Source organism: Dermochelys coriacea, chromosome 6, assembly GCF_009764565.3.
Source record: "Dermochelys coriacea isolate rDerCor1 chromosome 6, rDerCor1.pri.v4, whole genome shotgun sequence".
Taxonomy (NCBI): Eukaryota; Metazoa; Chordata; order Testudines; family Dermochelyidae; genus Dermochelys; species Dermochelys coriacea.
The window spans coordinates 52,781,807-52,807,504 of NC_050073.1; the positions used below are offsets into that span (position 1 = coordinate 52,781,807).

The 25,698-nt window shown below is 46.2% G+C and overlaps 1 protein-coding gene across 6 annotated transcripts in view; it reads left to right on the forward strand.

Annotated features, from left to right (window-relative positions):
• Positions 1–984: 984 nt before the first annotated feature.
• CD82 (CD82 molecule) overlaps positions 985–25,698 on the forward strand; it is a 61,620-nt gene continuing 36,906 nt past the window's right edge. The window contains exon 1 of one of the 6 annotated variants that reach the window (XM_038406985.2): positions 985–1,314. The gene's annotated coding sequence lies outside the window, so the exon portion shown is untranslated. Of the gene's footprint in view, positions 1,315–2,214; positions 2,477–3,416; positions 3,479–11,746; positions 11,975–12,514; positions 12,673–25,698 lie in introns of those variants that run through there. The other 5 variants (XM_043517736.1, XM_043517733.1, XM_043517734.1 and 2 more) reach the window with 5 other exon arrangements.

The following is a 25,698-nucleotide window of genomic DNA, read 5'->3' on the forward strand; positions in this document are numbered from 1 at the left end:
AACTTGGGTATGCCTGATACTGCAATCACACCCTATGACTGCAGTGTAGATGTACCCCTAGTGTATGGGACAGAGCTCAACTGGCAAAGCTGAACTCTGTATGGTACATTAAAACCACCCTCCATGTGTGAAAGAAGCGGAACTGGTCATCTATACTAGGGACTTGTGCAGGCTTAGCTATGGTCAGTCAGGGATCGTCCACCCCCTTAACCGACATAGCTATATCTGCAGAAGTCTGTAGTGTAGATGTAGCTCTAGAATCAGCTGTAGAGGTGGGAAGTAGGAGACACAAAGCAAATCCAGAGAGGAATGTCTCTGGTATCAATGTGACAGGAAAGATGATGAGGTGTTTTCTGCTCTGAAATATATAAGGCAAAGGGGAAAAGATATTTCTGGTAATTATTAAAAAGGTAATTATTAAAATTATTAAAAAATTATTAAAAATATTATTAAAAATTATTATTACTAAAAATAGCTTTCACTAAAGAGAGAGAGAGAGAGAGAGAGAAAGAAAAGCTATGGTGCCAACTCTTGTGACTTTATCACAAGTCTTCAAAGGATTGGTGTTTATCTTAAAGCCCCAGCTCCTGGAGGCATGTGATGAAGTGAAAATCTCAGCTTTCCCCCCCAACCTTTTTTTTCCCCTTTCAAGTAAGTTCCTAGCCCTCAGGATTGCAGTGAAAAGCCTGAAAACCTGAAGCCAGTGCACTCTAAGACAAATCAAAACAATCCCATTTATGTAGCTAGGGATGCAAGTACAGCCTCCTGGTTTTTAAACCCGTTTCATAATCTTGGGGGCCTGACCCAGGAGGTTTGAACGCTTGGGATTGGCAGCACTGGAAAGAGAGAGGAGCGGGCTGGCCCTGTATAGCAATCCCCCCTACAGAAATCTACACGCTAAGGGCGCCCAGACCCACTGCCCAGCAGCCCCTTTGACTAGGGATCAAAGTCCAAAGGCAGCCGGGCGACGGCGCGTTCTCCTGCCCTTCAAGGCACAGCTCGGCACGGCAGGAAAGGAGCCGAGCCCGGATCAGCGCCGAAAGCCGCTGCGGGAGGGAGGGTTAAAGCGGGCTCGCAGGCGACGCGCGGCTGCCGGAAGCCATGGGGTTGGCTGGCTCGGCTTCAGCCTGGGCTGGGACGGGGAAGGGTTAAAGGGGGGAGGAGGCGTCTCCGACCTGCCCCCGGGGGTTGGCGGTTGCAGCTGACTCCTCCTGGTCGGAAGAACTGAAAGCAGCCGGGGCAAGCCAGGAGCCACATCGACGGCGGCTCGGCGAGGGAAGGCGCCTGTGACGCGTCGCTCGGTGCCAGCGGCAGGTGAGAGCGCGGCGCCCTTCCCCGCCCCCCCCCCAGCAGGCGCCGCTCGCTCGCTCGCTCGCTCCCGGGCCGGGGCAGAGCCGCTGGGGCAGAGCCGGCAGAGGGGCCGCGCTTTGGCAACTTCCCGGGAAAGCGAGCGAGCGAGATGGGGAGAGGGGCCCGCCGCTGTGTAGGGGGCGGAGCGAACCTTTCAAAGGGGGTCCCCGCTCCCGGGGCACGGAGCTCTTCCCGGGCTTTCTCAGCGGCCCCCCCCCCCCAGCAGCTTCCCGGAGGCCTGGATCCTTAACGGCCGTGAAGCGGGGTGTCCGGGCCCCGTAACCGCCTGCCAATGGGGCGGGAGCGCCGGGTCTCCCCGCTGCATTCAGCGACCTCTCCGGTTTGTGCTGCTGACGATCCCGCTGGGGCCCCCAAAGGCCCAGCGTGGGGTGAGTGGGGGGGGGGAAGGTTGCTCATGCTCCAGCAGACCCCAGATCTCCCCGGAGGGGGGGGGGTCTCTGCCCCCAAGCAGCGTTGCCCCCCCCCTCCCGTGGAAGGGTTGGAGAGCGGAGGGCTGTGCCCCCCCCCCCCCGGCCAAGTGGAGGCATCGAGCCCCGTAGCGCGTAGCAGGGCTGGTTTGGTTTCTCTTGATCTGGGGCCAAACACGATGGGCATTTCGCGGAAGGAGCTGCTGGTATTGTAAATCAGCTCGCTGCGGTCTCTTCTCGCCCCCCGCCCCCCCAAGTTTGGGAGATTCCCTAGCGCAATCCCCGTGTGTGTGTGTCAGCGAGGGGGACTTTCCTAGTGGGCGAGATTGGACCGAAGCGTATCGAGGCTTTCACAAGCTGAGGGGTGGGGAAACTCCGTATGAACTTTGCAGAGAAAGCGGAGGATCAGAAAACCCCCCCGTGGGCAAGGCGCCCGTCTGGCAAGGCGGGGGCCCTGTGGGGGTACTTCTCGGGCAGCCCCTCAGGCTAGAATCCAGCCCGTGGGCCATTTACTTCGCAGGGCCCGAGAGCGCGCTAGGGGCTGCCCGTGGGAACGAGCGATCCCAGCCTGGAGGGGCTTGAGCTGTCCGAGGGGGCAACTAGCCAGCAGCGATTCTGGCTCTTTCTTCGGCTGCCTGTTTTGGAGGAAAACGTCAAAAGATCTGCGTTGAATGGAGTTTGTCTTTCGGTGCAAGCGGGTACCATTGCAATGCTAGATCTATATATAAATAACCTCTCGCTAGCGTTTACTAAATGGAGCTAATTTGACCTGCCACAGAGGACTCTTCCTTAGGAAGGTTATTTACTTCAGAGCACTTCCGTCTGACGCTTGGCCAAACAGCTGCGTCTGCTGGGAGCTGCCTTTACTCTGCCATGCTGGCTTCATTAAAAGCTGTTCCTGGTGTGGGTTTAAACTCAAGGTAGCAATGGCACTGTAATGGGAAAGGAGCTCAGTGGTTTGAGCATTGGCCTGCGAAACCCAGCGTTGTGAGTTCAATCCTTAAGGGGACCATCTGGGGGCAAAAATTGGGGATTGGCCCTGCTTTGAGCAGGGGGTTGGACTAGATGACCTCCTGAGGTCCCTTCCAACCCTGATATTCTATGACCACTCTAACAAAACAAGCAGGAAGAAAAATAAAAACACTTTCGGGGGAGGGATAGCTCAGTGGTTTGAGCATTGGCCTGCGAAAGCCAGGGTTGTGAGTTCAATCCTTGAGGGGGCCATTTAGGGATCGGGGGCAAAAATTGGGGATTGTGCCTGCTTTGAGCAGGGGGTTGGACTAGATCTCCTGAGGTTCCTTCCAACCTTGATATTCTATGACTGCCCTGAATGAAGGTGGACTTGTAGCTGCTCCAGGAGGGTTTCTCCTGCTGGAATGCAGCAGCTGCTGCTAAGTTACTAGGCCTTAGCTGCGGTGGAGGCAGGTCCTCTGATCTCATTCAGCCATGCCAGTTTATCCCAGAAGCTAGAGTTGGGAAAAGTCCCATTTTACTACCAGTGCAGGATTGTTCCTGATAGTTCACTGGGCCTTGTGCAATCTGGTGCAAGGATATCACCTGAGGCTCCTCCCATCAGCCTGTCACCTCTGACTGTTGGGACACTGGTGTGATAGTTATCCAGCCTAATAAATCTTGCTTCCTGTGGTACAAAGTTGTCTAACCTCTCTCCCTTCTTGATGTTTGCCTCTCTACTAACACAGGTGATTATCATGGTGTTTCTTCCACCAGCCAGTCTTGTTAGTTGGTTGTTACCAAGCTAGCTCACTTGTTCCCCATATGTCATTCTCTCCAGCTTCCTGATTGCTCTTTGGCCTGATCTTTTCTAAACTCCAACTTGTGTCAATATCTTGTAATGTGGTGCCCAGAACTGAATACTGTATGCCAGATGTAGTGTTGCTAGAGCTGTATAAAGTGACACTGTTGCCTTGCTGTTCAGTGATGCTATTGTATTCTGCTGCCTCGCAGAGTACCCTATAACACCGTGTAACCTCAGAGTTACAAACACCTTGAGAATGGAGGTGGTTTATGATAAGTTTGTAATTCTGAACAAAACATTATGGTGGTTCTTTCAAAAGTTTACAACTGAACATTGACTTAATACAGCTTTGAAACTACTATGCAGAAGAAAAATGCTGCTTCCCTTTATATTTTTTTTTAGTAGTTCACATTTAACACAGTACTGTACTATAGTTGCATTTTTTGTCTTGCTGCTGCCTGATTGTGTACATCTAGTTCCAAATGAGGTGTGTGGTTCATTGGTCAGTTTGGAACTCTGAGGTTCTACTGTATATACCACAGTGGCTTCAGTCTGAAGTGCAATGGAAACCTTGACCTAGTGGCCATCTAAGCTTTTTCAACTGTAATTTTCAGTGTTGGTGCTGAATGCTTCAGAGAAAGGTAACTCTAGGATACCAAGTAGTCTGGGACCCTTCGATTTTAGAGATGACATAACCGCTGTGATAGGACACACAGGAAAAAATCTGCTGGGATGCTCCGCAACTGTCCAGGACCAGCAGCAGGACATTCTCCAAGGAAGCCGGCTTTTTGAACTTATGATGACCCACTGCTTGCCCTAGTCTTAAACTATGCCTTTTGGATTGCAAGGATCACCTGTTCTTTCAGGCTTTTAGTTATCGCTAGGGCAGGGGATGTGTACGCTACTCTTTTGGCATAACTTGTCTGTTTAGCTACCCAGATACCCCTCAATGGAAACCATGCAGGAACTTAAATAGTTGGTAGGTTTTATTTCTGACCCTATTTGGTGATCAGCATATGGCCTAAGAAGTTGTATGTTATCCTGCCTAGTATTGCTGCACATGCTGCCTTTGTTCAAGTGAATGTCTGATCCTTCTTTTTGTCTGGAAGTGTGATGAGCTTTTTTTTAAATTGTCTTGGTGTCCGGGAGCTGAGAGCTCTACAGGCCACGTGTTTTGTTTTGTTTTTTTTCCCCTTGGCTCAGTATAGTTATTCCTAACCCTTTTAAAATATATTTGCCTTGCTTTGGAGTCTTCCAGGGCATGAGTGTGCCACAATTATACACTAATGGTACTTGGGTGGCTTGATAATGGGGCTCTAATTCTGTTAGAGGTCATAACAGGATCTGCAGAGACTTGTACTGAATATGACCAATTCTGGAAATGGTCCAGCCTGTTGCATCTAAAAAGGATGTTGGTAATGGCTGAGAGCATCCATTGTAAATCGAGGTATAGATGTTGGCTGTGAATGACCCACTTTGCCGTAGGAGTTGTAATGAGTCTGTTACAGTCTGAGAGAGGACTCATGGGAGTTGCATCTAAATCCTACTGCAAGGCCACTGGATTCTGCAGGACTTTGGGAACTCTGTGGCAACTTCACTTTAAACAAATGGTGGTTTGAAAATACAGCAGCCCCTGTATATTTTGTCCTTTGTCCCCATGGTTTTCAGAGACAAGATGGGCGGGGTAATGTTTTTATTGGACCAACTTCTGTTGGTGAACTAGAGGAGTTTTTTGGATACACATTTCTTCTGCAGGTCTTTGGAATATTGGAAGCTTTACAAGATATATCTTTGAATCTTTTTTAAACTCGGGGACAGAGCTTGAGATTTTTGGCAGCTGGGGCTCTGTTCCTTGCCCACAACACTGGGGTACTAACACAGTAGTGACTTGGGTCCAAGAGTGTCCATTACAGAATCACCCGGCTGCCACTTGCAATACCATGGGTTCTCTTGGATGTCTCCCATCCAAGTACTGAACAGGTGTGACCCTGTGTAGCTTCTGAGAACATAGCCTGATTAGCAGCACATGTGGATTCTGCACAAGTGAAAGTGGGATATGTGACAAGTCCTCTCTACATAGGACTCTCGCTTTAGGATACTACCATCTCCCCAGGCTGCCTCTGTCTGTGGGGGGTGGGGTGGGGGGGAAATGCTGCTTTTCTTCAATCTCTGATACTGGAGTCTGGTGATACAGTGAGGTTGAATTAGTATGCAATACTCATGCTCACATGCCTTCTCAGATCTCTGAAGATCAGAGACCTGTGGCTAGATTCCTACAGACTAGTGAGATTGAACTATTTTATAATGCCACAACTTCCATGGCAGAAATAGTATTGCAAAGAACTATGGAGAGGAGGCTGGTGTTACACATGTTGGTGTGTGTATATAAGTATTTGATGACAAACTGGCTGCAAAAGTGACAGATTCTTGCTGCTTTATAGGATGCTGAACAAGCACTGTACATGCAGACGCTGACGGGACATGGACCTGTGGAAAAGGAAGCAAATTGGCTTGGCTGTGCTCAGAGACACTTCCAGGTGGCACTCTTGTGGGTGTCCCAAGCATAGGATACTAGATTTGATTGGAACAACTGACTGGAGTATCCTTTCCATTCCTGCACAGGTTTCAGAGTAGCAGCTATGTTGGACTGTATTTGCAAAAAAGAAAAGGAGTACTTGTGGCACCTTAGAGACTAACAAATTTACTTGAGAATAAGCTTTCGTGAGCTACAGTTCACTTCATCGGATGCCTTCGGTGGAAAATACAGTGGGGAGACTTATACGCGTGCGCACACAGAACATGAAATGATGGGTTTTATCATACACACTGTAAGGAGAGTGATCACTTTAAGATGAGCTATTACCAGCAGGAAGGAGCAGGGGAAGGAGGAAAACCTTTTGTGGTGATAATCCAAGGTGGGCCATTTCCAGCAGTTAACAAGAATGTCTGTCTGAATTCCTGCACAGGCACAAACTGATATAGGGGTCTAGTATCAAGTGTCTCACGTGGAGCAACAGTTCCAGCCCTTCTATAAAAACATGAGATTTGTGTTCCTGAGGTACCTTGATGCTTGTTCACATTGGGATGTCCCATCGCTGTGTAAACCTCTCCTTCTCTTCCCCCCCCATCCCCAAACGTAGTGATTAGTCACCCTGAAAACCAAGATCAAGATTAAGGGACAGTCCCCATTTAATGGAAGTGGATGGCTTTTTCTCTTACTTCCTCTTCTGTTATCAGTACCACATGTGTAATTTCCTCCTATGGGGAAGAAGTCTTTTGGACTAGAAGAACAGTTCCACTTAACCCAGTTGGTTTGGTCCAGAACCTAGCTTGACTTTGGTTGATCTTCTCTATTGTGCTGACCAGCAGCAGTTCCTGGGAAGAACACCCAGGGCCATGTGTATGACAAGGTCTCTAAACACTTCCTGCTTCTGTGTGTGAGTGCACAGTGTTGCGAGTCTGAGTTATTAGTGTGAAACTGTGGTTGGGAGTAGGGAACCAGCTCTTCTCAGTATGGGGTGAAGGCAGCTGGGCAGATGCCTGATGCATTCACTCGGTTTCATACCCATGCATGTAACAGAGTGAGATGAAAGCTTCTTCCATAGGGCTAGCCCTACACAATTGCCTGGAGTCTCATCCCTTGTGAAGATTTCACAGCTTTAACGATGCAGCTCATCTGGACGGTCCTCGTTCCAGTTAGCATGCCACTTTGTCTGGTCTCTCAGCAAAGGCAGGTGCAACATAACCTGTTGCACCTGCCTGTGCTGAGATGCCCTACCAGGGCCTCTTCAAAGCTCAGTATCCAGGTGCTTGTATCTGCTCCTCTGCTCTGGGTGCCTCCTCCTTTCATTCTAAGACTTCATACAGTGTGACTGAACTTCATGTGGAGTTCTTAGCTTGACACTAGCTGCTGCTGCTCCTGCTCCTCCTCCTCCTTGCTGTGAAGATGCTTGAATTCGGGAGAGAGCTTGAGGTGTGTCATAGAGGAGCTCTAAAGTTATATCAATGCTACAGCCTACGTCGGTAAAACTTGTATTGCTCAGGGGGGTGAATATTCCATCCCCTGAGCGACATAAATTACACTGACATAAGAGCTCACGTGCGCACAGCACTATGTTGGCTGGAGAGCTTCTCCCACCTACATAGCTTCTGCCACTCATGGAGGTGGGATTTTTATGCTGATGGGAGAGCGCTCTCCTATTGGCATAGAGCATCTTCACCAGACACGCTGCTGCGGCGCAGCTGTATCAGTACAACTGCACTGCTGCAAACTGTGTACTTTAGAGACATGGCCTAAGTTCTGGCCTGCTTCAGAACAGTCTCAGGCTTGGCAGGCATTTTATATCCTGCTCCCTTCCTGTGCTTCTATGGGGTCCATCAAAGTGTGAAGCTTTAAAAGAGGAGGATCTGTAAATAAATCTGAGATTAAAGTGTGGGAAGGGGTATTCAAACTACTCATGGAGCAGATTAGTCCCACAGAAGGCAGTGTTGTTGGAATGGTCTGTAAATATGTCTGTGGGACAGGTGGTGATAGGCTTGTGTCTAGGTCTTTGCATGGACCCTCAGCTTTCACTCGGCTAACAAATTCTTCTCTTCCTTTTAAATATGTAAAGATCTAGTTTTGGTAAGAAACGTATGAGGTGTCTTACCATAGACCCTTGACCTATCTCAGCCTTTAAAGAGTTCTTCATTTGCATCTCATCAGGACCGCAGGTTCACATCTAAATGGCATGTTACTCCTACACTGGCCTGCCCTGGAGCACAGTATGCTGGGATCTGTAGTCTTTTTGTAAGACACATTGCCTTCATTAAAGATGTAAAGGTGGGGGATAAATCTGGCCCAATGGCTTCTCCTCTACCTAATTCACTGTGTTAAAGGGTAAAAGTCCGGTTGACAAAACTAGGAGAAAGAGGGGATTCTGTGGATTCCTAGCCCTTTCATTTAGGGCTATCGGGAGTGGGAACTCCTCCATCATGATAATTAAAGAAAGATGGATGTTTAGAGGGATAGTTATAGGAAACATCTTCCCTTTGGGGACCTTTGTTTAATTATATGGGACCAACAAATTATCTAAACCTCCAGCTCTTCAGGTAACTTGTAAATATCTCCCAAATGATGGGATTAAGAAGCATAGAGTAGATGTTAAAGGCAGGTCTCAGCATGGTAAGAAGTTAATGGTGGAGGCACCCAGGCACTTGTGTTAGGGCTGATGGTCAATACACCATGGAAGAGGGGCTGGGTAGGGTAGCACTGGCAGAACTTATTAATACTCGGCATAGGATACTCAAGAGTAGGGAGGATTGTAAAGACAATGGCTGACTTAAAACTGGGCAGCATGATAAGTGTAATGCAAGGTACTGGGAAGAGTGCTTTGAACTCCCTGTGCACACTGATGGCTTCAGAATTCACTATAATCTCCCAGAAGAAAGATGAGGGGTTACTGTGGGCAATTTACAAAGATGACTGGTTACTGGGTAGTGGCAGTCAGACAATAAAACAGGATAAAACAGCAATAAAACATTAGGTTGTCAAGACAGGGATTTAGAACAACCATAAGAAATGCTATAAACCAAGGGCAGCCTCACCTTGTGTCCAAGTTCAGTCACATCTCAGGTATGGCAGAAATAGAAAGCCCTTAAGGAGGATAGTTGAAACTAATTCAAGGCAAAAGAAGGGGGAGGGAAGAGGCAAACAGTCTTCAGTGTCTTGTACCTTCCTAGGGAAAGAGGAGGCACAGACGCTAACTGGATATTTCAATTTACAGAAGAACCTGTAGAATTCAGACAACCGCACTAGAACTAAGCAAAAGAAAATACGTTGCATGATATTTGTATTGAACATGTGAAACTTGCTGCCCCATGTTGAGGCAAATAGCTAATCTGGTATCTATAACAGCTGGAAAGTGCCAGTTCATTAGGGATTACAGAATTTGTAATAAAGCTTCCAAGGGCCATCCATCCTCATCTATCAGAGCATAAAGAGCTGACCAGCTGGAGTCAGGAAAAAACATTTCCTAACTACTCTGCAATATAGCATTGCACAATCATGTGTTAGAGGTTATCCCTGTTTGTGAAGGCTGTGGCCACTGTTGGGGATGGAACAGATTACTGACTTGTTCCAATATGACAGTTTCTGTGATTGAGAACTGGAGAATATCATGTCTGGCCTTTGCCTGTAAGGATATCAGGGCTGCTGGCTGTCCTGTAAAAGGAGGATCATTAGCTATTGAGATAAAGGCTTCCCTATTCAAGGCTGAAGGGAGTCACCTTTTTTGCATATGTGACTTCAGAGCAGCAGGTGAGCAGCTTGCCATCTGTTCTGCAGTTGGAATGTATGGTGTGAATTGGCAGCCTAGATGGCTGGCTTATGAGCAATCTAAAGGTGTTTTGAGATTGGGAGTAGGTAAATCTCCTGTGGGGAGCCACATACCTGAGCAGGAACTTCACTTAAGCTGTCTCAGCTGTTGACTGCATCCCCTCGCTTCCATACCTTAACTGCCTATACAGACACCCTCTCTGTTACCAGTCATGGAGTGTGACTGACTTGAACTGCACCATGTTTCTTTGTGCTAAATCCTTTGGAATGTCCATCTTGCATTCAGCAACGCAGTAGCTCTCATGCGGGCTAGAATGAGAGCACTGAGGGGCATTTTAGACCTTAGCAACGCAAGTTATCTTGTAGTGTTTCATGGGGAGTCAGTCTATTAGTGAGCTTCTGCCAGGAGCTAGTTTTCATTTGGTCAAATGCTGTGGAGTGGCATAGAGATCCAAGAAAAACTTCCATATGCTAGGGCAAATCAGAGACACAGCCTCTCAGCTGCAGGGGAGTTGTGCTAATCTGGGCTCAGAAGTATGGCGATTACAAATATGAAGATTACAAGATGCTCACTTATTTCTTCCTGAACAGAAAAAAAAAAAAAAAGCAAATGTACAGCCCTATGCTATATAGGGGGCAGGGTATAGAAATAACCCATTAAACATGGATGCCCAAACTTTGATATCCACATTGGCTGCTAATTTGCATTAGGGTTTAGATTTACATAGACATTCCTCAGCCATAATGCCTGCCTCATTCTTTGATAGATGACTAGAAACTTGCATGTCTGAGATGTCAAAGGTAACTTAAAAGCTGAACTGCACGGTGTGTGTTTTGGCTCTGCCCTCGTACTAAGCTTACACAGAAAGTGACTATAGTCTGGGTTTAAGATGCTGCTGGTTGGCTGGGCTTTGTGCTGTGCTGCAAGTGGAGAATCTCCTGGTTTAGCTATTATTGGACTCTTGGGTAACGTCCATCGGTGAGGACACCCAGCACGCTACACACAAGGTGTGTTAACCAGGAACCAAGAAGCTCTTTCATCAGTGGCATTACTGTTATAAATTTGCCAGTTTTCAGGGAGAAATGTGGCCTCTAGTCTCTGTTCTCAGTTTCACTGTTGATATCTCAGGCTAGCTGGGCCAGGTCTTTAGCTGGAGATGCATGTCAATTGCTGCAGTTATGAAACTACTTCCCTGCTTGTTTATAAATCAGATAGGTATGGAATTCTCTGGGTGTGAACCTGGTGATGAGCCCAGGCCCTAGCCTCACCATTGTAATTGTGCAATAATTCTGTAAGGTTTACGTGCTCTGCCTTGCCCTGCAGCCAAGACCTTCTATCCTTAACCCCCACAGAGCTGGCCATCCAGATATGAATGTTGGTATGCAAGTTGTATTGGGTTGCAAGCTGTTTTTTGGAGGGCTAAGTGGGACCAGCTCATCCTTCCCTGTAGGATAGGATGTGCTCTTGTGATAAGACATATCACCCTCTTCTTCTACCTCCCCAGTCACTGAGTCAGGCTTTCCTTTGTCCTCTGCAACAAGGCAGCATGGCTTAGTGGGACTGGGTGCCGTACTGGGACTAAGGAGGCTACTGACCTGCAAGTTACTTCACCTTTTTGAGCCTCTGCTCTCCTCTCACCCTCTTAAATAGAAGAAACAGGTCTTTTAAGCTCTTCAGGCCTGAGACTGTCTCTTACTAGCACAATGGGAGCAGTGCTACAACAATACAAAAAGTTCTTAAACTTCATGGCTCTAGCCTTCAAAACTCTGCTCTGTAGCTCTGATTTGTCTGTTCTCCCTCCCCCCCTTCACACTCCAAACACTTTCCCATGCTGCTCACCTGGTGTAAAAGGCCCTCCCTATTAATCAATCAAGCTGCCACCCTCTTCCTGTGTTCAAGATCTTCCCTAAATACACTTTCTCTGAAAGGCCCACAAAAAACCCTTATGAACTCCCAAGTTTTTCCTTCTTCTGGGATGTGCGGTTGGTGTTCTGATTTGCCTGTTATACTGTAAGCTATTTGAGGCAGGAACTGGCTTCACTGAAGGTCTTGTGCAGCACAGAACAAGCGCTAAACTAATAATGGCCCATATCTAGAAGGGGGTTAACTGCATATGAAACAAGGTAAAGTGTACAGCCTTTCTGGCCATTCCTTCTGTCTCTTACTGCTGCTAGTGAGAATGGGCCCTGGATGGGACAGCTGAATGGGAATCTGTGAGAGGGGCGTGGGGTGAATAATGGGAGTGGAACAATGGCTGTCTGGGGCCATGACACTTACAGAATGGGTAAGGGGGCTAGTAGCAAGATGCTGGGCCCCTGTGGGTCAGACAGAGCCCTCAATAGCAAGCCTCAGTCGCTTTTTGGCATCACAAAGCAACTGCCACCCCATCCCCTCCTCTCATTAACGATCCTGATATAGCACTTGATGTGGTGCAGAATCAGATGTGGTGGCTGCCTGCTCATATGTGGAAGTGGCAAAAGTCAAATGGCTCCAGCTAGTCTCCTCCTTCACCCCACACCCCCACCTCAGAGGTATGCGCTGGGGAAGGGCGTTACTGTAGAAACAGACCAGAATTAGGGTTGCCAACTCTGAAGCTATTCTAGGAGATTTCCCCCCCCCCCCCCCCAACATGATGTAATGTCTTTGTTTTTGTTTTAAAGCATGTCTTGGAAGGTTAGCAACCCTAACCTGAATGAATGAGCTCTGAATGCATTAGAGTAAAATGGAGTAACTGAGCAACTTGGTTTGACTATTTGGAAGATCATCTTTCTGGTTCCTGAAGAGTGGGCCTGGATATGACCACAGCCATTCTGGATGGAAGGTGAAAGGGGTTGGCCTGTGTCCTAGCACATCTTGGTAGGCAGGGGTGCTGGAATGGTTTTTATAATGCAGGTGCTGTGAGCCATTGAACCAAACTGTAAACCCTGTATACAATGGAAACCACTTTAAGTCTGGGGGTGTGGCAGCACCCCTCAGACCTGTAGTTCCAGCACCTATGTTAGGGATGAGGACTTACTTTTTTTTTTTTTTTTTTCCCCTTTACAGGCCCACAAAGAAGGGTCTGTCTAGACTAGAGTTCTTGCTCCCGTTTTAAATAGTGAATTGCCAGAGTGCTCATCTTAAAACAAATCTAGAAGAAACACTTGTGGAGTGTCTAGGTTAGCATATGACAAGTTGTGTTAATTTGAATTAGCTGGCAGTCAATTAACTAGAGTTTCGGTTCCTATATTAACTCTAAACTAGATGTACGGTGACACATTTTGCTTTCTATCTAGGGCCCTTGTCTAGACTGGAATTTCATGGTAACACATGTTGGCTAACCTGCCACTAACGCAGTCTAGAGCCTTGTCTTCAGTAGGAAAAAAGGTGTAATCTAACATGTTAAATCCTAGTGTAGACAAGGCTGTTAATTGGTTGAGGTACTGCCAGTGGGGGAGCTAGGCTCTAACTTAACCCATTTTTAGGACATGTAAGTAGTGTGTCTTGATGAGCATGTACTAGAAGGCAAGGTAGACAATAGTTGAACATAACACTCAAACTGTAGTCTAGACCAGGAGTTTATCTAAACGGAAGAGTGACTTGGAGTGACTTTAACTCACTCCCCCACCTTTTCCCTGATGCAAATAAAATATATTCATTTCAATTTAGCTGATTGGCTCCATCAGTATGGGCCTCAATGCATTTTAAGATTTGCTGCCTCTGAAGATTTTAAAACATTCTCTTAAACATCTTGTACCTAATCTAGCTATTGTTGACAGCTCTTCCCCATTTCTAATTGACTGAGAGTGGGACCTGGTTCTTGAATATTTCTTGATTTTGGTTAGCTAACTTTGTGCTGCCATCTGAAGATGTAAAGTGCTGCAGAATCCAAGTGTGTTGGTTCTATATTGCCTGCAGGTGCTGGGCCCTTACTCTCAGTTGATGATTACATGGGACTCTCCTTTTAAATGAGAGAATTTAATGAGATCATGTAGTTCCTTAGGGAGACTTCCTATCATTGACTGTCTATGAGCAGGCAGGAGGGTCTTCAACTCTCTAGGACTTGGAAGTCTCAAATTCTGTTGAAGTGGGTGAGTCAACTCTGCCAAGCCCTGTTTCCAAGAACTCCTTGGAACACTTAATCAGCTCCTTATTACACCCCTGACAGATACCTGGAATGATCAGGTTCTTATGGCATCAAGTTCAGGATCTCGTATTGAGGGGAAGTGACATGTCGCGGGTACCTTGACACCCTCCCCAGTGGTCTTGAAGATGGTATTGGTTCTGAAGTCTCATCAGTCATGCATCCCAAACACCAGGTGCTCTACAATGGAACTAGCATATGGTCTTGGCTCTTCTGAAACTCCTCGTGGCAGTGGCTTATGTTGCATCCAGCAGTGAAAGGCAAAACAGAATTCCCTAATGCACTGAGCAATGCTATGTGGGGGTAAAGAGGAAACGTAATTCCTTGCTGGCACATGTGGTAACTCTTGGGCCCTGAAGAGATCTTTGATTCCCTCAGCTTTTTATAGCACGTATAAATAGAATATCAGATGCACAATTATCATCCGATTGTTAAATTTAGTGGAGGCCTGAACTGTTCTGACTGAATAACTGAAATGGTGTTTTGTGCAATAATTGCTCTCTGCTTCCATTAAAGATGGAATAATTTCACTATAAGGCTTTTGCTTATAAAATAAAATCACCTACATGGTGTGAAACTTGGAGCTGGAACAGTTCCCTCTCAGCCAGTGTCCTGGCATTGTAACAAATGACAACCTAAGGAGAGGTGACACATTCTGTGCCTGGGAGCTCAATACAGAGCTGTCTGGTGGGCTGTGTACATATATACTACTGAGTAAATAGACAGATGTGCCAAAGATGCAGTTTCTTGCAGTGGTTCATCCTTCAGTTGAAGGTGGTGGTGATCTATCCTATAGAGTAGGGGTGGGCAAACTACAGCCTGGGGGCTGCATCCGGCCTTTCAGATGTTTTAATCCAGTTTCAAGCTCCAGCTGGGGAGCAGGATCGGGGGCTTGCTCTGTGCAGCTCCCAGAAGCAGCAGCATGTCCCACCTCCAACTCTTGCGCTTATGGGCAGCCAGGGGGCTCTGCACGCTGCCCCCGCCCCAAACACCACCCCCACAGCTCACATTGACCAGCAAATGGGGCCAATGGGAGCTGTAGGCATGGCACCTGCAGATGGGGCAATGCACAGAGCCGCCTGGCCGCACCCCCACATAGGAGCCAGAGGGGGAACATGCCACTGCTTCTGGGAGATGCTTGAGCTAAGTGCCACCTGCACCCCTCACCCCCTCCCGAGCCCCCTTCCTGAACACCTCACTTCTGACCCCACCTCAGAGCCCTCCCACACCCCAACCCCCAATTTCGTGAGCATTCATGGCCCACCATACAATTTCCATACCCAGATGTGGCCCTCAGGCCAAAACATTTGCTGTCCCCTGCTGTAGAGGTCAGGGTAGGGACTAAGAGTTGAACTTCTGGGTTTTATTTTACAGTGCTGCTCCAATGTACTGAGAAGTCAGACCCTCCACTTCTGTGCCTACATACTTTAGTCCCTTCATAGCTTAATGTCTGAATCAGACATTCAACTTACTTTCCTACTTCACAGGGGACCCATGAAAGTGTTTATCCTATTTTACTGATTCTATTTTTTCCTTTTTTCAGGGGGTGGGAACTGATGCAAAGACTGCTCAAGATCAGTTTGTGATGGGGCTAAAAATAGACACACCACCCCCATCCCATCTCCTGAGTCCAAGTCTACTAACTTAACTACAGGACTATCTTGCCTTTGCTGACTCCTTTCTAAAATGAGGGTACTTGCCTAGGTGCTGAGGTGTACTTAATATTTGTAAAGCATTTGGAGATCCTTGGATGAAAGGTGCTGAACATAGCAGCCTTAAAGAGCCCAAAAGGCAGCCTTCCGGCCTATGCTCCTGCTACCTCCTCTCAGGCGAGTGTTCTAAATTTGTACCACAGTGATCACTGAAGAACACAAGACACTTCAGTAACTGGAAAAAGCCGCCCAGCCTGCCTTGTTTTTGGTTCACCTTAACCCATTTTCCAAACTGTCAAATGCATAAGTAGGACACCATATGCATGTAAATCTGGAGACTCTAAAGTCTCCCTGAAACAGATCCCGCTTTTAAAACTTACTTTCTGCTGCAACTGCCAAATTCCTGGAGAACTTATCCCATATGTCTGACGGGACTGCTTCACACCAAGAGGAATGGTTCTCTTTATACCGATGCAGAGGTCGGTTGGAGTGATTGATCAGAGAGAGGAGTGATGCTAACTGTAGGTGGCAGGGTTCAGTATAAAGCTTGGCAAGCCTGTATTTGACTAATACTCTCATGTCACTCCAGTTAAATCTGGTAGAATCATCTGCTTGGTATTGCATGCAGTCTCTGGGAGAGCAAAGCGCCTGTGTATGTCACTTAAGTCTTGTCATTGGGGCTGTCCCAGGCTGGGTGCAACTGAAAGGCTTTCTGACCTTGCAGGGATGGTAGGAACTTCTCTTCCAGCTGGCTTTGTATAGCAAAGGGACTGGATTGTTTGGCGTTTGCCTTGTCTAATGAGACTTTTATTGCAACACTTCATTTAAACAAATGCTTTGGCTACAAATCAAATAGTTTCACTGCAGCTTCTGTAACTCCCTTTGTAGTCTTTGCTGAATGGCTTCCTTCCTATAGCACTGCTTCTTGCTGTGACTAAATAAACACCTGCAGCAGCAGCTGTGAGATTAAGGCCTGAAAGGGAAGAGACTGCTTTTCCCCTCCAGTGGCAGAAGATGATTGCACAGGATACTGGTATTTCAGGCAGCTTCCATAGCAAATGCCAACAGGCCTGGCTCTTAAAATGCCCAATTTAAAACATGCGGTGGCTTTGTACATGAAAATGAGACGCCCAGGAACACTCAGCACATTGGGGTGGGGGCCTGGCTAGACTCTAATGTATCATGTGTAGGGGAACTGCAAACAGACTGCACCACTCATAGTAATCGGACAGACGCTTTGGGGAGGAAAGGGGGGGAGGCTCCCATTTCTTGAGCAGGAAGAAGGGGAGTGTCTCAGACATCCATTTTTAAAGTGATTTAATATAGAGACAACTTCCCTTCTTTAGAAAGGGCAGGTCCTTTAAGTAGGAAGGGTCTCTATATTCCTCTCAAACTTTACCTGTGATTTATTTGATATCCTTACAATGCATGCTGCTGGCTGCATCCGGCACGATGCACTCCAAAAGTTCAGGATATTGGGTCATGCTACAGCATTTGTCTCCATTTCTGTGACTTGCTGCCCTTATGCTCATGTCCGCTGCTGCCAGGCTTATCTGCTAGTGATGGTTGTAAAGTTTGCTTGGGTGCAATGAATCCTGTTGCATTTGATCTCATGGAACTGTTATGAGACCACAGCAGGAAATGAAACTTCATGGATGGAAGGAAGTGGTGATGACAGATGTAGACTAGATTTGGTGGTAGCCATCTGGTGGCTCATGGGTTTCAACATTGTTCCTTTTTTAATATCAGGGTCCCATCATACTGGAGATTTGGGATCTCTGAAGTTTATCTAAAAGTTTCCTCTAAACTAGCTTGACATGAGGGCAGGGCCTCCCCACTGAAGAGCTGTGCAACCAATGCATTCCTTTCCCTCATCCTTGCTATTCTGTTTACGCAAGAAAGGCCATTTTGCACAGCAGCCACATGGCTTTCTAGGAGGCTCTTGCATATAGTATCTGGTAAGTAGTATGAGTTCCGTCCAGTGGGCATAGACTTTCTACTCTGCTCCAGGAAGTTGTGGTCCTGGTTCTGATGGAGTTGGATTCATGTCCAGGGCTGACACTGCAGTGCAGAGCCAGAAATGTGGTGGCTGTTGCTACTATAAAGTGGTGTCTCTACTAATCTCTAAGGTATCCATATGGAGCTTAAAGCCTCATAGGAGTAGGTCCATTTGAACAGAGTACCTGAATTTCACTGTTACTAAGAACTGTAGAAAGTCCAACTGATCAGCATGGAAAGGGAGCAATACTGTGTCTGGCAAACTTCATAAGGAATCGTAGGCAAATAGAATGCATTCCAGCACTGGAAAGTGAAGTAAGGATATGATGATGTAATTAACAATGACGCTTATTGTAAGAAATACAGTAAGGTCACTAAAACAGCAAGGGCCACTGTCCTGGCAAATATGGCATCTCTGGCTGCATGAGGGTCTATAATACTTGGGGCATATCTAAACTGTATGTAAACTCAACTCTTCCCTGCCCCTTTCCCACCGACAGCAAGTCTCGGAGCCCAGGTCAACTAACTTGAGTCATGCTACAGGACTAAAATAGCAATGTAGAAATTCCTGAGCATGAGCCTTAGGAGTCCAAGTCCATTGGCCTGACCTCTGAGACTTGCTGCTGTGCTGGTTGGTTGTTTGTTTTTTGTCAGTGTAGATACACCCTTTAGACTTCTACTGAATTGCAAGCACCTCTTCGTGCACTTCTTGAGATTCCTTTCCCTTCATGCCTCTACCCTGCCACCAAACCCAGCCATGCTTAGATCTGGAGCTTGCCAATTCTTTAGCGTAAACTAAAGCCTCAGGTACTTAAGATTAAAAAAGGCTTGCTTTCACAGTGAAAGGTGTGACAAATTTAACTGGTCTTCCAGATCCACTGCATTAGAGTTGTTTCCACCATCCGTATACAGATGACCTGGTACAGCATAACATGGTGTGTGAGTGGGTAAGACTCCTTAAATCAAATCAATGGAAAGGATAGGCAGTAGTCTGATCTAGAGGATCACTGTATTAGAGATCTTGGATTATGATGCAGTTAGAGAGGGTCACAAAAATGCATTGCTTTTTCTTTTTCTGATGAGGTAGGGAAAAAGACCAGGGCTTGAGAAGTATCAGGCAACTAATAGCCACAGGCTTTATAGTAAAATCCAGGGTGAGTCCACCAGCAAAGTCCAGATGAACAACATGAGGAGGATCCCAGTGGCAGGGTGCTGGGATTTCCTACCCCTACGATGGACCATCTGAGCAAAATCCAGGGGCATGTGTCTACCTCTGGCTAGTAAGTGTTGTGCTAAACTTACACCTACGTAACTCTCCTATCTTCTTCCCCACCATTCCAACCCAGAGCACAAAGAATGCCCTTTTCTTCTCCCTGCCTTCCTTATTTCCAAGGGTCTCTTGGATGGAGGGTCTCCATTGTCCTGCCTCTCCCATAACCTCCAATGTTGGGTGGTTTGACCTCCTGTGAATAATTCCAGTGATTACTGCCCTTAAGCTTCTCAGCAGCAGTAGAATGGAACCAGTATTATTTGGGTCCACATCCTTTTTGCCCTCAGGCTTTTTTGGTCACAGCCATGAAACTGACCTGTTTGCAGACTTGGAGAGGTGATACTAGGTTGGTGGGGGCAGGGAGAATCTCTAAATTTTCAAGCTTTTCTTTCTAACCATATGTATAGAATCTCAGGGGGATTACACGCTGTGTTAATAGTTCAAATTCTGCAGCAATTGATGGCTTAGTCCTCGCTCAAATTGCCAAGGAAAGGTTCCTACACACCTCTAGGGAGTAAGACAGTAAGTTTGAGCTCCCAGCCCTTGCAGATGGTGTTTTTGGTTTTGGGGTGGTTTTTGTTTTTGTTTGCTCCTCTCCTTAATAAAGCAGGTTTGGGGATTGTGCTTGTGCAGTACCTAGCCCAGTGCAGACTCTATTCTGATAACTTTGTTTTGTCCAGTGGAAGGTGGGTGGGATTTACATGAGCCCAATGAGTGAGGTATGGTCTGTCCCTGCTGGCCTTGAATCCTGAACTCAAGAACTCTCCTTATACAAGACTGCCATGAGGCTGGCCTAACTTCATGTCTGCTCTGGGAGCTAGCTTGCTTCACAGAGGGAAGTGAGGCTCCTCAGAACAAGTTCTATATTAACTTATTCAGCAAAATGAAATAGGACTCTGCCCTCAAGACAGTGAGTTGTACCAGTCTCTCTCTGGTATTGCTGATGGAATGGGGGAGGGGACTTGGCTTACAAATTTAAAGCCAGTAACAATAATTGCATCCCCCTTTTTTTTTTTTTTTTTTTTAAACCAAGTAGTCTGTCTTACTCCCCCCACCCCGCTTCTCCCTTCAAAGCTGTTAGACAATGTAGTCAAGTGTCATGGTCCTGGTCTCCCTCCCCCTGACTTGCATTGTCAATTTAAGTGTCTGTCTCTTAAACAGCAATATAAATAGAAATGTTTAATAGATGCTCTCCATATTTATACCTCTGTCAGCAGTGTTGGGAGCATCACCCTCGTGCATGTGAACCAGAAGGCAAAACTAGCTAGTTGAAGCTATATTGTACTCCAGTGAACTAGATTTGTGGCTAGTCTTGACTTGCTATTTTTAGTCAATTTCAAAAAATTAACTAAATATAGTCTTGGTGTTGCAAGTGTCCCAGTCCCCTGACAAATGCTGTGCAGTGAGTCAGTTTCCCCTCATTTCCACAAGGGAAACTGTATATCTGACTGCACTGTCCAGCCAGTTTCATAAAGAGCACAAACCTAAAATAACATAACTTTTTATCTCAGAATCTAAGTCGTTGGTTATGGTAATCTAAATGACGTTCAGACAAGCCTGGTGTTAGTTTTTATTTTAGTTCACTGGCTGTTCTGGGCATTTGAAAGGTTTCAATCAGCTTTCCTCTACATTGAACCTACTTCCTTGTTTGTGCTATGAACCCTTCCAATCTTGCCAATAACACCCGGATTCTGGTTTGTCATCACTTCTGTTTAATGATCCCGGATGGCACTTGGTGTGTCTCTAAAGCATTTGTTACTTCCTGCTGCATTTATTGCTTGCTTATTAAAAACAAAAGTGAAGAAACTCTGCAGTCCTAATTGGGTGACTGCTATCCCTAATGCCCGGCATCTCACTGGACACCCTACTCTGTCTATCTGCTCAACATATTAATAAAGCTAACTTCTTAATGATGCTTCAGCTACAGGAACCAAACCAGAAAAGCTTTCACTGTTTTAGCATCAAGATGGAGTGGGGACAACTCTATCTCAATTAGCCTGCTTGTCTTATTTGGTTTCTATCAGAAATTCATCCTCGTTCAGGACTTTGCCTTTCATGGTAAGCATTCTTTACCTCTGATCTTGTCTAGAGGGGAGTTCAATGCCTCCTATTAAAGATGGCAAGCAATGATATTGGCAATAAAGCTACCAGTTTCCTTGGCATGTTCCACCCTCACCCCTCCACTTCCATAACGGTGAAATTTCTGTATAGTGTATATGATAAATGACTTCATTTTAAATGTCTGTCAGTTACTTTCTTAATGACTTCAGGCCTGCTCTCAGGGAGCAGGAATCTTACCCCCATCATTTGATATGGATAACAGACACCCATCTGCATTCACTTTGTTGGTAGGTAACCCAGCCTAGAAGCTGAGAGTTAAGTGTTGCAGCCTTAAAAGAAGGGCTGAAAATAGGTTTTGTTTTGTTTTTCCTTCGTGATAGGCTGGACACTATTTATTGATTTTGATTGAGGCATTGCTGCTTTTTAAAGGAAGGGGTTAAATTTGTGACAGGGCATCTTACTTGCAATCTCCAATGTCCCTCTTGAAAAAGCTATTATCGAGTCATGGTGTTTGGTATCGCAGCTGAGTTTGCAGCCAGGTTCTGTGTATAGTAAACTGTGAGTTGAAGGTAATGAAATGCCTCTGGTAGGGTATGTTACTCAGGCAACTGTGTACTTCCCACCTGCACTTAAAGTCCAAGGCCTTTGTTCATGTCAACAGTACACGCTTATCACGTGCTTCCTGCTCACTTGTTAACCTGATGGTTCTGTAACTCTAGTCCTCTAGGGAACACTGTGCTGTGACTGGTGTGTTAGTAAAGAAAAGGCTAATTAACTCTCTCACTCATTAACTGGTGATGACATTGAGACTGCCTCTTTCTCTCATTAGAGAGACAAGGTGGGTGAGTGTTTTATTGGGTCAACTTCTGTTAGTGAGAGTCATAAATTTTTGAGCTATACAGAGCACTTCTTTGGGTCTCACTGATCAGTAGTGCTCCTGATTTCTCCTTCAGAACCCAGCCTCTGGAAACACTTCCCTGTCTACACTCTCTCAAAATATACTAGTGTCATGGCTAAGCTTTAAAGTGAAACTGATCTTTCTAAAAACACCATCCTAGCAACTATGGATGTAGAAGCCCTCTACATCAACATTCCACACAAAGATGGACTACAAGCTGTCAGGAACAGTATCCCCAATAATGTCACGGCTAACCTGGTGTCTGAAATTTGTGACTTTGTCCTCACCCATAACTATATTTCACATTTGGGGACAATATATACCTTCAAATCAGCGGCACTGCGATGGGTACTCGCATGGCCCCACAGTATGCCAACATTGTTATGGCTGACTTAGAAGGCTTCCTCAGCTCTCGTCCCCTAATGCCCCTACTCTACTTGCGCTACATTGATGACATCTTCATCATCTGGACCCATGGAAAAGAAGCTCTTGAGGAATTCCACCATGATTTCAACAATTTCCATCCCACCATCAACCTCAGCCTGGACCAGTCCACACAAGAGATCCACTTCCTGGACACTACGGCGCTAATAAGCGATGGTCACATAAACACCACCCTATATCGGAAACCTACTGACCGCTGTTCCTACCTACATGCCTCTAGCTTTCATCCAGATCATACCACACGATCCATTGTCTACAGCCAAGCTCTACAATATAACCGCATTTGCTCCAACCCCTCAGACAGAGACAAACCCCAACAAGATCTCTATCATTCTTACAAACTACAATACCCACCTGCTGAAGTGAAGAAACAGATTGACAGAGCCAGAAGAGTACCCAGAAGTCACCTACTACAGGACAGGCCCAACAAAGAAAACAACAGAACGCCACTAGCCATCACCTTCAGCCCCCAACTAAAACCTCTCCAGCGCATCATCAAGGATCTACAACCTATCCTGAAGGACAAGCCATCACTCTCAGAGATCTTGGGAGACAGGCCAGTCCTTGCTCACAGACAGCCCCCCATTCTGAAGCAAATACTCACCAGCAACCACACAACAGAACCACTAACCCAGGAACCTATCCTTGCAACAAAGCCCGTTGCCAACTCTGTCCACATATCTATTCAGGGGACACCATCATAGGGTCTAATCACATCAGCCACGCTATCAGAGGCTCGTTCACCTGCGCATCTACCAATGTGATATATGCCATCATGTGCCAGCAATGCCCCTCTGCCATGTACATTGGCCAAACTGGACAGTCTCTACGTAAAAGAATGAATGGACACAAATCAGACGTCAAGAATTATAACATTCAAAAACCAGTTGGAGAACACTTCAATCTCTCCGGTCGCTCGATTTACAGACCTGAGGGTGGCTATCCTTCAACAAAAAAGCTTCAAAAACAGACTCCAACGAGAGACTGCTGAATTGGCATTAATTTGCAAACTGGATACAATTAACTTAGGCTTGAATAGAGACTGGGAATGGATGAGTCATTACAGAAAGTAAAACTATTTCCCCATGGTATTGCTCCCCCCACCCCACCCCCCACTGTTCCTCAGATGTTCTTGTTTGCTGCTGGAAATAGCCTACCTTGCTTGTCACCATGAAAGGTTTTTCCTCCTTCCCTAAAACCCCACCCCGCAACATTAAGTAGCATTATCCCTCTGGCCCTTGTCTTTTCTGTATAGTGTGAGGAGAATTGAGCCCTCTATGCTTTCATCTTCCCACTTCCTCAGGACTCCTGGTTCCCACAGCATCACCTTACAGCTCACCGTTTGGGAGGGGGTAGGAATCCCCCAAGTTCCCCATTGCCACCTGTGCCTTACTTTTTCCAGCCACCTTTGTGGATAGGGGGAGGTGACTGGGCTTATATTACAGACCTGAAGTGCAGCATTGAGTCATGCCAGTCTTCCTGTCCAGCCCCTAACAAAGAGAGACTCTGTTCTCCTTTCCTCAGCTCCTGGCCTCCCCTGACTTATGTGCTTCAGTTTCACTGCTGTCAACTCAAAGCCTTGTGCATAATACCCCAATGGAAGAATCATTTCCCCACTTCTGGCCTCGGGGGAATAAGAGAAGTGGCCTCTACACTAATTCTTGCCCCATACAGACTGCTGCACTGTTCTTTGCAGGGGCAGGAACCCATTTAGTGAGCAGAACCCCTTGGCTCCTAGACCTGTCTGTTCAGAGCTGCTAAACTCTCCTGGGTTCAGGTTTTACAAACCCCCTTTCTCCTTCCCTCTCTTCTTTTCCTCCCTCTTCCCCCCCCCCCCCCCCCGTCTGGTTTTAGGCTGTGAGCCTGGGCCAAACTACTCAAAGGTGCCTGGGCATGACTAGTGAAGCAGAACAGCAAACTGATAAGATACTTAAAGAATGAGGCCAATATGGTGGGAGAGGGGAATTTTGTCCATGAATGGTGCAGCATCCCATAGAATTGTCTAGTCTGCATCGTCAAAAGAATAATGCAGAAGTAGAGGCGGTGGTTCAGAGAATTGCAGCGAGACTTATTAGGAGCATAGTAAAACTCATGGTCAGTTGACTGAAATTGTTAACCTTAGAGGGGCTATGATGAAGCATATAAAATAACTAATCCTAGAAAGGTAAATCAGGAACTTCATTACTCAGGGACAAAAGGTCACTCAAGGAAATTAAAAGGTGTCAAGTTTGAAACTGAAATACTTTTACATAGTGTAATTAAACTGTGAAACTCCCTGCCACATGCTAATTTTTTTTTCTTTTTTTCTTTTTTTTTTTTTTTTTTCCTCGAGCATCAAGATTCCAAAAGAGAGCATTAGCTCTTGTAAATGAATATTAACAAATTCTTGTGGAAGAGAGATGAAGAGATCAGGATGAGACCTAACTTTGGGACTGGATGGACCCCAATGTCCTGCAGACCTGATCAATTATGACATTTGTCATCTACCGCCAAGTCAACAAGCCTTTTGTCACTTCTTGCTGAGTTGTTGCTGTTCGGGATTACGCTGTTGCGAACTCTCAATCTTGTGACTGTTCCTTTTTTCCTTTTAAGCCTCAACTCTTGGAGTCAAGTGACTAATGAAACAGATTTTCTTGAGGTGGATTGTTTGTTTTGTGTTTTTTTTTTTTTTTTTTTTTTGGTTTTAAAGCAAGCTTTTAGCTCGCATGGTTGCAGAGAATCTTCAGCACATGATCTGAGCAAACCCTAACTGGTCAAACAAGAAATCCCAAAATCCAGTATTGTCAAAAACTTATACTTAAGCGAATCTCATGACTCTTGATGCTGACTCGTATTTAATATTTTTTTTTTTTTGTAAGGCTTCAGTGTTGACAATACAGGGATTTGGTTGTGAAGTAAGATCAGAAAAAGCCCTTGCAAGGACAGACTTGTTCCTTAAGCACAGAGGCCTCTTTGCCCAAGCCTGTCTTTCTCTCGGCCAGTACCCTCATTGGGATTTTGGGGAGGGAGTTCTTATGTTTTGAATATAAACTCCTTGATGGGAACTGTGTTTTCTGAATTCTATGCTTAAGGCTATGAGCTGTGAACTGGGTGCCCAGAGCTACAGCAAGAGGACTGTACCAATGCTCTAGCATCATTCGTGTGCGTGTGTCTGTGTTTAAAAAATACTGTGCTGGCGGTGGGAGATGCTCCTTGCTATGTGATCAAGTCCCTCCTCAAATCTGTGTCTGTTTCCCCACTTGAGATGGAGAGAATACTCCCCTACTTTACTCTGTTCTTACAACTCCCTGTTAAGTGCTTTAACATGCCCCTCTGTGACTCCCTAAGTATTAAGAGATTCTCATGAGCCCCACTGGAGACAACTAAGTGGTCATGTGACTGCCTAGTGTCCATTGCAAAAC